We start from the raw sequence: 15,320 nt of genomic DNA, 5'->3' as shown, positions 1-15,320 counted from the left end.
ACCAAACTTAATTTTAAAAATTCAAATATTTACAATTTTAAAAATATTGTTTTTACAAAGTTTACAATATTAATTTAAGATTTAAATATTTATTTTAAAAACATGGTAAAAATAAAATTAAAAATCTTTTTGGCTTTTTTTTCCCACTTTAATCAATCAAATATTATCAAAAATATGCGCCCCTCTTTTCGGTAAAGTAATTTCGGTTCCAAGACCTAATTTAACTCATGACGAATTTTTGAAATATTTTGGGTTGATTGATTAAAGATATTTATACCTTAAGAATAAACGTTAAATTTCGCAGTGATGTAATAAATTTTTGAATGATATCAATAATTTCGGTCGCCAAACCTAATTTTATTTAATACCAATTTAATACTTTTTAGCGAACAAATTAGCGTTTATTATCAAAAGGTTAAAAATAAAAAAAAATAAAAATAAAAACTGTACAGACATACCTGTGGAATAGATTTCTTAGTTATATGATCTATCCCATTCATAAGATAGTCGGTTTAATTGATTTTCCATGGCTACATAGGCGTAACCTCGAGCATTCAGTGTCTTTTCTTCTAAACATATGAACGGTCCGTCTCTGCATAAAGTAACAAATTCGGTATTTGAATAGGTTTGATTATTTGAACATTTACCTCCATGTGACCATTTTCCGCATTTGTGACATCTTTCTAGATGTCGTGCTCTTCTTTTCGCTGCGGATTTTGATTTTCCTTTACCAAATTGTAACTTATTATCTTCGCATCTGGATTCTTTTCTAACTCCGTCCATTCTTTCTCTGATTACTGATACTATTTCACTCGGTAGTATGTCATTATTACGTTTAGTGATCAAAGCGTGTAGCATTAGACCATGGTTTAGTTCACAGGCAGTCTTCATTTCGTAAAAACCTAAAAAAAATAAAAATTCAGAATGGGGGGAGAAGACTAGTTCTTTAGGGTCTGCTAGGGAAAGACCATTCGGGTTCCATTTTCGAGAACTACACGAAAACAGATAATCTAACTCTAACAGAAATACATATTATCCTTTAAAGACTTGATTCTCCCCACACTTAATTAGCTGTGTTGTCGAAATTGTGATTAACTTCGTTGTCGACTTCCATCGGACCATGTATGTAATGTTTAACTCTGTGACCATTAACTTTAAATTCAATCCCATTTGAATTTATTAATTCTATCGTTTCGTATGGGAAAACTCTTTTGACTATGAATGGTCCAGACCATCTTGATTTCAATTTTCCAGGAAATAGCTTGAATCGTGAATTGAAAAGAAGAACTCTGTCTCCTTCTTTAAATTCTTTTGAACTTCTGATTCTTTTATCATGCCATTTCTTCGTTCTTTCTTTATAGATTAACGAATTTTCGTATGCTTCATGTCTTAATTCTTCTAATTCGTTTAGTTGACTTAATCGTAGATGTCCGGCTTCATGTAAATCAAGATTACATGTCTTCAAAGCCCAAAATGCTTTGTGTTCAATTTCTACTGGAAGATGACATGCTTTTTCATAAACAAGTCTAAAAGGTGTGGTTCCAATTGGAGTTTTGTAGGCTGTTCTAAAAGCCCAGAGTGCATCCTCCAATTTAATGGACCATTCCTTCGGATTTGATCCTACGGTTTTCTCTAGAATACGTTTTAAAGCTCGGTTGGTATTTTCAACTTGTCCACTTGTTTGTGGATGATATGCGGTGGAGATTTTATGAGTTACTCCATATCTTTTAAGAACTTTCTCAAGTTGATTATTACAGAAATGAGTACCTCGATCACTTATTAAAGCTTTCGGTGTTCCAAACCTTGCAAAAAGACGTTTTAAAAAGTTGACTACAACTCGTGCATCGTTAGTTGGGAGAGCTTGTGCTTCCGCCCATTTAGATACATAATCAATGGCTACGAGTATATATAGATTATTATGAGATTTTGGAAATGGACCCATAAAGTCAATAATCCAAATGTCAAATACTTCACATACTTGGATGACATTTTGTGGCATTTCATCACGTTGACTTATTTTTCCGGCCCTTTGACATGCATCACAGGATTTGCAAAGAAGGTGTGCGTCTTTGTAAATTGTAGGCCAATAGAATCCAGCTTCATAAACTTTTCTTGCTGTTAGTTGAGGCCCATAATGCCCTCCTGTTGGTCCTGTGTGACAATGGTTTAAAATTTTACTAGCTTCATCTCCAAATACACATCGGCGTATTATTCCATCGGGACAACTTTTAAACAGATGTGGATCTTCCCAGAAATAGTGTTTTATATCACTGAAGAATTTCTTTCGTCTTTGGTACGATAATCCTTTTTTAAGGAATCCACAAACTAAGTAGTTTGCATAGTCTGCAAACCATGGGATTTCTTTATAATCTATCTTCAATAGATATTCATCAGGAAAGTTGTCTTGTATGGCCGATTCATTTAGAACTTCTAACTCAGGATTTTCAAGACGAGAAAGATGATCAGCGGCGAGATTTTCTGCTCCTCTTTTATCTCGGATTTCAATATCAAACTCTTGTAAGAGTAAGATCCAACGGATTAATCTTGGTTTAGCATCTTGTTTTGAAAATAGGTATCTAAGAGCAGAATGGTCGGTATAGACCACCGTTTTTGCTAGAACGAGATATGCTCGGAATTTGTCAAAAGCAAAGACAATAGCAAGGAGTTCTTTTTCAGTAGTTGTATAGTTTGTTTGTGCTCCTTGTAATGTCTTACTAGCATAATATATAGGTTGAAATCGTTTTTCAATCCTTTGTCCTAAAACGGCTCCCATTGCAAAATCACTTGCATCGCACATTAGTTCAAAAGGTAGATTCCAATTTGGTGTTATCATGATCGGTGCATTAGTGAGTTTTTCTTTAAGAATATTAAAAGATTTGATACATTCATCTGAAAATATGAATGTCGCATCCTTTTCTAGGAGTTTATTCATAGGAGTGGCAATTTTAGAAAAATATTTTATGAAACGTCGGTAAAAACCGGCATGCCCTAGAAAACTCCTAACTCCTCTAACATTGGTGGGATGTGGAAGTTTAGCAATTACATCTACTTTAGCTCTATCCACTTCAATTCCTTCTTTTGAAATTTTATGTCCAAGAACGATGCCTTCTTTAACCATGAAATGGCATTTCTCCCAATTAAGTACTAGATTTAATTTTTCGCATCTAATTAGCATTCGTTCCAGATTAACTAGACATGATTTAAATGTATCACCGAAGACCGAAAAGTCATCCATGAATACTTCCATGCATTCTTCTATCATGTCGTGAAAAATCGCCATCATACACCTTTGAAAGGTTGCAGGGGCGTTACAAAGTCCAAATGGCATGCGTTTGTAAGCAAAAGTACCATAAGGGCACGTAAATGTGGTTTTCTCTTGGTCCTCGGGTGCTATTGGAATTTGAAAATATCCGGAAAATCCATCTAGAAAACAATAGTAACTATTTTCGGCTAATCTTTCCAACATTTGATCTATAAAAGGTAAGGGAAAGTGATCTTTTCTGGTGGCGTCATTTAATTTTCTATAATCAATACATACACGCCATCCTGTTACAGTCCTAGTAGGAATAAGCTCATTTTTCTCATTTGTAATGACAGTCATGCCACCCTTCTTAGGTACGCATTGAACTGGGCTTACCCATGGACTATCAGAAATTGGATAAATTAAACCTGCATCTAGCAGTTTAATAATCTCTTTCTTAACTACATCTTGCATATTCGGATTTAGTCTTCGTTGGCGTTGCACATACGTTTTATGACCTTCTTCCATAAGGATTTTATGTGTGCAATACGAAGGACTTATTCCTTTAATATCATGAATCTTCCATGCAATGGCTGGTTTATGAGCTTTCAACACAGAAGTGAGTTGTGATTTCTCATTTTCAGTAAGAGAAGACGCTATTATTACAGGTAATTCAGATTCACCATGTAAATAAGCGTATTCCAAATGGTTTGGAAGTGGCTTTAACTCTAATTTCGGAGGTTCTTCTATCGATGATTTATATCGATATCTGTCTTCTTCTTTTAGCATTTGAATTTCTTCTGTTGTTGGTTCATATCCATTAGCTATAAGTGTAGCTAACATTTCAGCTTCATCAATTGGTTCATTACCTTCTCCTAAAGAACATTCTCCTGTTCCTTGTAATTCTGGAAATTCTTCTAATAATTCTGCATGTGCATCTATAGTTTGAATATAATAACATGTATCATCTGCAGATTGTGGTTGTTGCATTGCTCTATCAACTGAAAAGGTAACACTCTCATCCTCTATACTTAGGGTCAGTTTCTTACCGAACACGTCTATCATTGCTTTAGCCGTGTTTAAGAATGGTCTTCCTAATATGAGAGGAACTTGAGAATCTTCTTCCATGTCCAAAATAACAAAATCTACTGGAAATACTAAAGTACCAACTTTAACTAGCATGTTCTCCATTATCCCTCTAGGATATTTTATTGATCTATCGGCTAGTTGTATGCTTATTCTTGTTGGTTTCAATTCTCCAAGGTCTAGTTTAGCGTATAGTGAATACGGCATTAAATTTATACTAGCACCTAAGTCTGCCAATGCTTCTATTGAACTAAGACTACCCAGAAAACATGGAATTGTGAAACTTCCTGGATCAGATAATTTTTCTGGTATCTTATTCAACAGCACTGCTGAACAATTAGCATTCATAGTAACAGCCGAGAGTTCTTCCATTTTCTTTCTATTTGAGATTAGATCTTTCAAGAATTTAGCATATCTTGGCATTCCTGAAATCACATCAATGAAAGGAAGATTTACATTTATCTGTTTAAACATATCCAAGAATTTGGATTGCTCGGCTTCAAGTTTTTCTTTCTTCATTTTACTCGGATAAGGAAGTGGTGGTTGGTATGGTTTAACATAAGGTTTATCCTTAACTGTGTTATCTTCATTAACCTTTTCAACTACCGGTTCTTTTTCCTTATCTTGATCAGGTTGTGGTTCCTGTGGAGTAGGAATAGTTTCATCTGAATTTACAGGTATTTCAGGTGGTTTAAGTGTTGTACCACTTCTCGTGGTAATGGCTTTAGCTGTTTCATTCCGGGGGTTAGCATTTGTATCGCTCGGTAAACTTCCCGATTTTCTTTCACCTATTAACCTTGCTAGGTTACTTACTTCTTGTTCCAGATTTTGAATAGAAGCTTGTTGATTTCTAAATGCTTGAGCATTTTGTTCATTAGTTTGTTTTTGAGATGTGAAAAACTGCGTTTGAGTTTCAACTAGCTTCGTCATCATATCTTCTAAATTCAGCTTTTTATCATCGGTTTGTTGTGGTGGTTTGTTTTGAAAATTCGGTCTTTGCTGGTTGTAAGTATTATTGGATACTTGTTGATTGCTAGGACCTTGTTGGTTGTTGTATGGAATATTTCGGTTATAATTCTGGTTTTGATTGTAAATTGGTCTTGGCAGTTGATAATTATTCTGATAATTATTTCCAGGCCTTTGGTTTATGTATGAAATATTCTCTCTTTGTTCCATTGTTAATTCAATACTGAGACAATCTTTTGTCAAATGTGGTCCTCCACACTGCTCACAACTAATTCGTATTGAGTGAATATCTTTAGTCATCTTTTCCATTCGTCTCTCCACAGCATCTATCTTTGCGGAAATGGAATCTAAGTCATGGCTAGAATCGGCTCTAGCTGCTTTAGATGATCTAATGATATCTTTTTCTTGGTGCCACTCATGTGAGTGGGAAGCAGTGTTATCAATAATTTTGTAAGCATCAGTTTCGGTTTTCTTCATAATAGAACCACCAGCTGCTATATCTATGTCTTTCCTTGTAGTGATGTCGCATCCTTGGTAGAATATTTGTACTATTTGACAGGTGTCTAAACCATGTTGCGGACATCCTCTTAACAACTTTCCATATCTTGTCCACGCCTCATATAGAGTTTCATTTGGCTTCTGTGTGAACGTAACAATTTCTGCTTGAAGTCTTACGGCTTTAGATGCAGGAAAGAATTGTTTAAGAAATTTGTCAACTAAAACGTCCCATGTATCGATCGCCCCTTCAGGTAACGATTCCAACCAATCTTTGGCTTCTCCCTTTAAAGTTCAGGGAAATAACATGAGATATATCTGTTCATCCTCCACTTCTCGGATTTTAAATAGTGTGCAGATCTTATTAAAGGTACGTAGATGTTCATTTGGATCTTCCTTCGACGCACCACTAAATTGGCATTGATTAGTCACCATGTGTAGAATTTGTCCTTTGATTTCCTAATCTGGCGCATTAATGTCTGGATGAGTAATTGCGTGACCTTGGCCAGTGCGTTTAGCTCTCATTCGGTCTTCCATACTTAAAGGTTCCAGATTCTCCATAATTGAATTTGTTGAATCGGTATCACTAGATGATTCTGATTTAATGGTTCGTTCCTCAACAATCTCTGTTTGAATGATTGGTGGTTCCGGAGGAAAGTTTAGTGGTTCAGGATCTACGAACCGTTCCTGAATATTCTCCGGATTCTCAATTGTGAGGTCGGGTTCAAAAAATGGATTATCGGAAATTTGAACTGAAGTACTTGGTCGACTGGATGACGATTCTAAAGAAAAATCAACGGCGGTTATATTTGCTAAATGTCTTGATCTAGTTACAGGTGGTGAACGTACAAAAGGTGATGAACGTCTTGCTCGGTGCATTCACTGAATATCCTATTAGTTTTTAAAAGGAAAGAAAAATTATAATAAGTTATCCAATCAATAGACTTTTCTGATTTTGCCCACGTTTCGAATAGCCAAAAGATGCAGCAGAGGGGCAGGATTCGTTTGGTCTCAATATAATTGAGGACTGTTTGGCTCCAATAACCCGGTCCACGTACAAATCCAACTATTACTACGAACCAGAAAATTTTGATGTCTATCAATTTAACCACTCAAAATAAATTTTCGTAATTTTAAGAAATTTAGATAAGAAGTAGAAAAAATTCTAAGTCCTAAAAACTAGAATGGCGAGAAATAAGAGAGAAAAAGAGTTCGTCGAAAAAGGTCGAAAAAGAAAAAAAAATGGTTGAAAAATAAAAGGTGACGGAAAAATAAAAGAAACTTATAAAAACTTAAAAATACTTAACTAACCTAATCTTATTACTACAACTAACTTAAAATTATAATCGCAAATTGAAATTACTAATTGGAATGATAATTGGTACATAATAAAAGTCGTCTAAAAATATTAAAGCTTACAGGAAAAACTAAATACCAAATGGAAATAACTTAAAAAGAAACTAAAACTTAAAAAGGCGTCGCAAAATTCTAAAGCACCTAAATCTTAGTCTAAAGAAAAAGCACTTAAGGAATTCTACGGCAAAGCCTAAAAATCTAGGAGTAAAAATAACTATAGCAAAAACTAAGTTTAAAATTAAATATGAGCTAAAAATACAAATATTACGCTACAATGATTAAAAAGGGACAAAATATAAAAATATATAAAAAGTTGTAAAAAGTACAATTTTTATAAAAATATTATTTTTATATTATTTATTTAATAAAACTACTAATTTTACAATTTAATTAAACTAATTTATACTAAATACATAAATTAAATAAAAAGTAAAAGTAAAAATAAAACTAATAACAATAATAATAATAATTAGGGTTAAATAATAATTATAATTAATTAAAACCCGTAATTAATGTTGAATTAGGGCTTCTGTCCGTGTGTCAGGTACCCTCCGCGAGTCGCGGTAATTATTGCATCAAACCCCGCGAGTCGCGGGGTTTAGAATTTCAGATCTGGAGCAGTTTGAAATTTTTACGCGTTTTTTTTTTTTTCTTTTCTGTTTTCTGTTTTTTCTATAAATAAAAGATATTTAATAAAATTTATATTATTATAAACTAAAATAAAGATAAAGAAACTTATAAAACTTAAATATTAAAAAAAATACTAAAAAATACTTATATTTTTGTTTTTCTTTTTATATTTTTGAATAATTAAAACGTATTTTTACAAAAACGAATTTTTAATAAAAGTAAACTAAAAATCTTTTTTTTTTTTTATATTAGCGTTGCGCTTCCGGCGTTTAAGAGTGATCCCCGGCAGCGGCGCCAAAAATACTTGATGTTATGCGAGGTGTATATAAAATAGCTTATATTTTACTAGGAAAAACTATTAAATACGATACAATTTTACACAAGATATTTATTTATTTAGAGAATGGATATACTTAAACCTTGCTACAACACTTATAGGCAGTGTACCTAATCGTACAGTAGTGTAGTTTTTAGTAAGTCCGGTTCGTTCCACAGGGAAATCTTTAAACAAAGCTCAACGCTATATTAGTTTACTTTTATAAAAATACAAATATATATATAAGTAATATTATTATTATAAAGGGGGGGTTTTTACCGTTTAATGACCGGTTTGTCGATTTTAAAACTTTAGTCGCAGTTAAAACCTAATGTAAAATATTAAATAAATAAAAGACTTAATTTAAAGCGTAAAGTAAATAACGATAATGAAATTGCGAATAATAAAAGTGCGATAAAATAAAATTGCGATAATTAAAAAGTACAATAATTAAAAGTGCGATTAAATAACAATAAATAAAAGTGCGATAATTAGAAGTGCAATTAAATATAAAATAAAGGAAATTAAATATGAAATAAAAGAATTATGCTTATTTAAACTTCCATAATCATGATGTTTGACGTGTTGATTTTAGTTTTATGCCCATGGGTTAATTGTCCTTTGTCCTGGATTATTTAATATGTCCGTCTGGTTTTTGTCCATAACAGTCCATCAGTCATAAATATAAAGTGCGAGTGTCCTCGTCAAATTTTAATTATACCCGAAGTTAAATATTCCAACTAATTGGGGATTCGAATTGTAACAAGGTTTTAATACTTTGTTTAATGAATACACCAGGTTATCGACTGCGTGTAAACCAAAGTTTTACTACTTTGTTAACAATTACACCAATTACCCTTGAATGTAATTTCACCCCTGTTTTAATTATTCTAGTGGCTATTAATCCATTCCCGTGTCCGGTTAAATGAACGATTATTCGTACATATAAATACCCCGCCCATCGTGTCCGATCGAGTGTATATGGTAATTTATAGGGACGCCCAATTGTAAATCTTTATATTAACATTAACAAACTATCATTTAGTTAAACAAATATAAAGCCCATTAATAACCCATAGTCTAATTTCCACAAGTGTCGTTCTTTTCTCCAAACCCCAATTATGGTACAAAGCCTAATTACCCAATTTTAGTAATTAGCCCAACATCATGATTACTTCGTTTTAAATAAGCATAATAATAACTTAGCTACGAGACATTAATATAAAAAGGTTGAACATAACTTACAATGATTAAAAATAGCGTAGCGTTACACGGACAGAATTTCGACTTACACCCTTACAACATTCGCTAACATACCCTTATTATTAGAATTATAATTAAAATTAAAATTAAAATATAAATTATATATATATATCGTATATATGAGAGAAGAGAGAAATAGATTGATATTTTGCGATCAGAATTCGGTTGGCTTTATAGGGATTTTTGATTTTTGGGGCTCCGCGACTCGCGGCAAAAGCCTCTTCAAACTCCGCGAGTCGCGGAGGATGAATTTACAGCTCACACCCTTGGAGTCTTTCTCTGCCGACGGTTTTATAATATATATATAATATATATATAATTAATATAATTAATTATATATTATATTATATTTATATGCATAGTTAATTTGTAATTTTTAGTCCGTTGCGTCGAGCGTTGAGAGTTGACTCTGGTCCCGGTTCCGGATTTTCGAACGTCCTTGCGTACAATTTTATATTTTGTACTTTGCGTTTTGAATCTTGTACTCTTGTAATTTCGAGACGTTTCTTATCAATAATTGGAACCTTTTTGATTGTCTTTTGTACTTTTGAGCTTTTTGGTCGTTTGCGTCTTCAATTCGTCGAATCTGTCTTTTGTCTTCACCTTTTATTATTTAAACGAATATCACTTGTAAATAGAAAACGTTTAAAGATTTTATTCGAATCCCCAATTTTTTTAACCTTGTATCGTATGATAATGCTAAAAACGAACATATATTTCATAGCATTATTCCTCAAGAAAGACAAGCTTTTAGTTGCAATTGTTCTATTTACAAGTAATATTCGTTTAAATAATAAAAGGTGAAGACAAAAGACAGATTCGACGAATTGAAGACGCAAACGACCAAAAAGCTCAAAAGTACAAAAGACAATCAAAGAGGTTCCAATTATTGATAAGAAACGTCTCGAAATTACAAGAGTACAAGATTCAAAACGCAAAGTACAAAATATAAAATTGTACGCAAGGACGTTCGAAAATCCGGAACCGGGACCAGAGTCAACTCTTAACGCTCGACGCAACGGACTAAAAATTACAAGTTAACTATGTATATAAATATAATATAATATATAATTAATTATATTAATTATATATATATTATATATAAATTATAAAACCGTCGGCAGAGAAAGACTCCAAGGGTGTGAGCTGTAAATTCATTCTCCGCGACTCGCGGAGTTTGAAGAGGATTTTACCGCGAGTCGCGGAGCCCCAAAAATCAACTCTGCCTATAAAGCAAACCGAATTCTGATCATTTTTCATATTCTATTTTCTCTCTTCTCTCATATATACGTAAAATATAATTTATATTTTAATTTTAATTTTAATTATAATTCTAATAATAAGGGTATGTTAGCGAATATTGTAAGGGTGTAAGTCGAAATTCTGTCCGTGTAACGCTACGCTATTTTTAATCATTGTAAGTTATGTTCAACCTTTTTATATTAATGTCTCGTAGCTAAGTTATTATTATGCTTATTTAAAACGAAGTAATCATGATGTTGGGCTAATTACTAAAATTGGGTAATTGGGCTTTGTACCATAATTGGGGTTTGGACAAAAGAACGACACTTGTGGAAATTAGACTATGGGCTATTAATGGGCTTTATATTTGTTTAACTAAATGAAAGTTTGTTAATGTTAATATAAAGATTTACAATTGGGCGTCCCTATAAATTACCATATACACTCAATCGGACACGATGGGCGGGGTATTTATATGTACGAATAATCGTTCATTTAACCGGACACGAGAATGGATTAATAGCCACTAGAATAATTAAAACAGGGGTGAAATTACATTCAAGGGTAATTGGTGTAATTGTTAACAAAGTAGTAAAACCTTGGTTTACACGCAGTCGATAACCTGGTGTATTCATTAAACAAAGTATTAAAACCTTGTTACAATTCGAATCCCCAATTAGTTGGAATATTTAACTTCGGGTATAAGAATAATTTGATGAGGACACTCGCACTTTATATTTATGACTGATGGACTGTTATGGACAAAAACCAGACGGACATATTAAATAATCCAGGACAAAGGACAATTAACCCATGGGCATAAAACTAAAATCAACACGTCAAACATCATGATTACGGAAGTTTAAATAAGCATAATTCTTTTATTTCATATTTAATTTCCTTTATTTTATATTTAATTGCACTTCTAATTATCGCACTTTTATTTATTGTTATTTAATCGCACTTTTATTATTTGCAATTTCATTATCGTTATTTACTTTACGCTTTAAATTAAGTCTTTTATTTATTTAATATTTTACATTAGGTTGACTAAAGTCTTAAAATCGACAAACCGGTCATTAAACGGTAAAAACCCCCCTTTATAATAATAATATTACTTATATATATATTTGTATTTTTATAAAAGTAAACTAATATAGCGTTGAGCTTTGTTTAAAGATTTCCCTGTGGAACGAACCGGACTTACTAAAAACTACACTACTGTACGATTAGGTACACTGCCTATAAGTGTTGTAGCAAGGTTTAAGTATATTCATTCTATAAATAAATAAATATCTTGTGTAAAATTGTATCGTATTTAATAGTGTTTTCTGCTAAAATTAATAACTATTTTATATACACCTCGCAAAACATCAAGTATTTTTGGCGCCGCTGCCGGGGAACACTCTTAAACGCCGGAAGCGCAACGCTAATATAAAAAAAAAAAGATTTTTTTTTGTTTACTTTTATTAAAAGTCGTTTTTGTAAAAATACGTTTTAAATATTCGAAAATATAAAAAGAAAAACAAAAATATAAGTATTTTTAAGATTTTGTTAAATATTTAAGTTTTATAAGTTTCTTTATTTTTATTTTAGTTTATAAAAATATAAGTTTTATTTTAATATCTTTTATTTATTTAAAAACAGAAAACAGAAAATAAAAAAAAAATAAAGAAAAAACGCGTCGAATTTAAAGCTGTCATCTGAATTTTTGAACCCCGCGACTCGCGGGGTTTGAAGCATTAATTACCGCGACTCGCGGAGATGCTCTGACACGAGACAGAACCCTAATTCAGCATTTATTACGGATTATTAATTATTATTATTATTATTAACCCTAATTATTATTAATATTATAATTAAGTTTTATTTTAATTTAAGTTTTATTTAATTTATATTTTAGTTTATTAAGTTTAATTAAATTGTAAAATTAATAGTTTAATAAAATAAATAATATAAAAATAATATTTTTATAAAAATTGTACTTTTTACAACTTTTTATATATTTTTATATTTTGTCCTTTTTTAATCATTGTAGCGTAATATTTGTATTTTTAGCTCATAATTAATTTTAAACTTAGTTTTTGCTATAGTGATTTTTACTCCTAGATTTTTAGGCTTTGCCGTAGAATTCCTTAAGTGCTTTTTCTTTAGACTAAGATTTAGGTACTTTAGAATTTTGCGACGCCTTTTTAAGTTTTAGTTTCTTTTTAAGTTATTTCCATTTGGGATTTAGTTTTTCCTGTAAGCTTTAATATTTTTAGACCTTTTACTATGTATCAATTATCATTCCAATTAGAAATTTCAATTTGCGATTATAATTTTAAGTTAGTTGTAGTAATAAGGTTAGGTTAGTTAAGTATTTTTAAGTTTTGATAAGTTTCTTTTATTTTATTTTTTCGTCACCTTTTATTTTTCAACCATTTTTTTTTCTTTTTCGACCTTTTGCGACGAACTCTTTTTCTCTCTTATTTCTCGCCATTCTAGTTTTTAGGACTTAGAATTTTTTCTACTTCTTATCTAAATTTCTTAAAATTACGAAAATTTATTTTGAGTGGTTAAATTGATAGACATCAAAATTTTCTGGTTCGTAGTAATAGTTGAATTTGTACGTGGACCGGGTTATTGGAGCCAAACAGTCCTCAATTATATTGAGACCAAACGAATCCTGCCCCTCTGCTGCATCTTTTGGCTATTCGAAATGTGGGCAAAATCAGAAAAGTCTATTAATTGGATAACTTATTATAATTTTTCTTTCCTTTTAAAAACTAATAGGATATTCAGTGAATGCACCGAGCAAGACGTTCACCACCTGTAACTAGATCAAGACATTTAGCAAATATAACAGCCGTTGATTTTTCTTTAGAATCGTCATCCAGTCGACCAAGTACTTCAGTTCAAATTTCCGATAATCCATTTTTTGAACCCGACCTCACAATTGAGAATCCAGAGAATATTCAGGAACGGTTCGTAGATCCTGAACCACTAAACTTTCCTCCGGAACTACCAATCATTCAAACAGAGATTGTTGAGGAACGAACCATTAAATCAGAATCATCTAGTGATACCGATTCAACAAATTCAATTATGGAGAATCTGGAACCTTTAAGTATGGAAGACCGAATGAGAGCTAAACGCACTGGCCAAGGTCACGCAATTACTCATCCAGACATTAATGCGCCAGATTATGAAATCAAAGGACAAATTCTACACATGGTGACTAATCAATGCCAATTTAGTGGTGCGCCGAAGGAAGATCCAAATGAACATCTACGTACCTTTAATAGGATCTGCACACTATTTAAAATCCGAGAAGTGGAGGATGAACAGATATATCTCATGTTATTTCCCTGGACTTTAAAGGGAGAAGCCAAAGATTGGTTGGAATCGTTACCTGAAGGGGCGATCGATACATGGGATGTTTTAGTTGACAAATTTCTTAAACAATTCTTTCCTGCATCTAAAGCCGTAAGACTTCAAGCAGAAATTGTTACGTTCACACAGAAACCAAATGAAACTCTATATGAGGCGTGGACAAGATATGGAAAGTTGTTAAGAGGATGTCCGCAACATGGTTTAGACACCTGTCAAATAGTACAAATATTCTACCAAGGATGCGACATCACTACAAGAAAAGACATAGATATAGCAGCTGGTGGTTCTATTATGAAGAAAACCGAAACTGATGCTTACAAAATTATTGATAACACTGCTTCCCACTCACATGAGTGGCACCAAGAAAAAGATATCATTAGATCATCTAAAGCAGCTAGAGCCGATTCTAGCCATGACTTAGATTCCATTTCCGCAAAGATAGATGCTGTGGAGAGACGAATGGAAAAGATGACTAAAGATATTCACTCAATACGAATTAGTTGTGAGCAGTGTGGAGGACCACATTTGACAAAAGATTGTCTCAGTATTGAATTAACAATGGAACAAAGAGAGAATATTTCATACATAAACCAAAGGCCTGGAAATAATTATCAGAATAATTATCAACCGCCAAGACCGATTTACAATCAAAACCAGAATTATAACCGAAATATTCCATACAACAACCAACAAGGTCCTAGCAATCAACAAGTATCCAATAATACTTACAACCAGCAAAGACCGAATTTTCAAAACAAACCACCACAACAAACCGATGATAAAAAGCCGAATTTAGAAGATATGATGACGAAGCTAGTTGAAACTCAAACGCAGTTTTTCACATCTCAAAAACAAACTAATGAACAAAATGCTCAAGCATTTAGAAATCAACAAGCTTCTATTCAAAATCTGGAACAAGAAGTAAGTAACCTAGCAAGGTTAATAGGTGAAAGAAAACCGGGAAGTCTACCTAGTGATACAAATGCTAACCCCCGAAATGAAACAGCTAAAGCTATTACCACAAGAAGTGGTACAACACTTAAACCACCTGAAATACCTGTAACTTCTGATGAAACTATTCCTACTCCACAAGAACCACAACCTGATCAAGATAAGGAAAAAGAACCGGTAGTTGAAAAGGTTAATGAAAATAACACAGTTAAGGATAAACCTTATGTTAAACCATACCAACCACCACTTCCTTACCCGAGTAAAATGAAGAAAGAAAAACTTGAAGCCGAGCAATCCAAATTCTTGGATATGTTTAAACAGATAAATGTAAATCTTCCTTTCATTGATGTGATTTCAGGAATGCCAAGATATGCTAAATTCTTGAAAGATCTAATCTCA

The sequence above is a fragment of the Rutidosis leptorrhynchoides genome, chromosome 11 (genome assembly GCF_046630445.1).
Source record: "Rutidosis leptorrhynchoides isolate AG116_Rl617_1_P2 chromosome 11, CSIRO_AGI_Rlap_v1, whole genome shotgun sequence".
Lineage (NCBI taxonomy): Eukaryota > Viridiplantae > Streptophyta > Magnoliopsida > Asterales > Asteraceae > Rutidosis > Rutidosis leptorrhynchoides.
Note: the sequence above shows the minus strand (reverse complement) of the source record.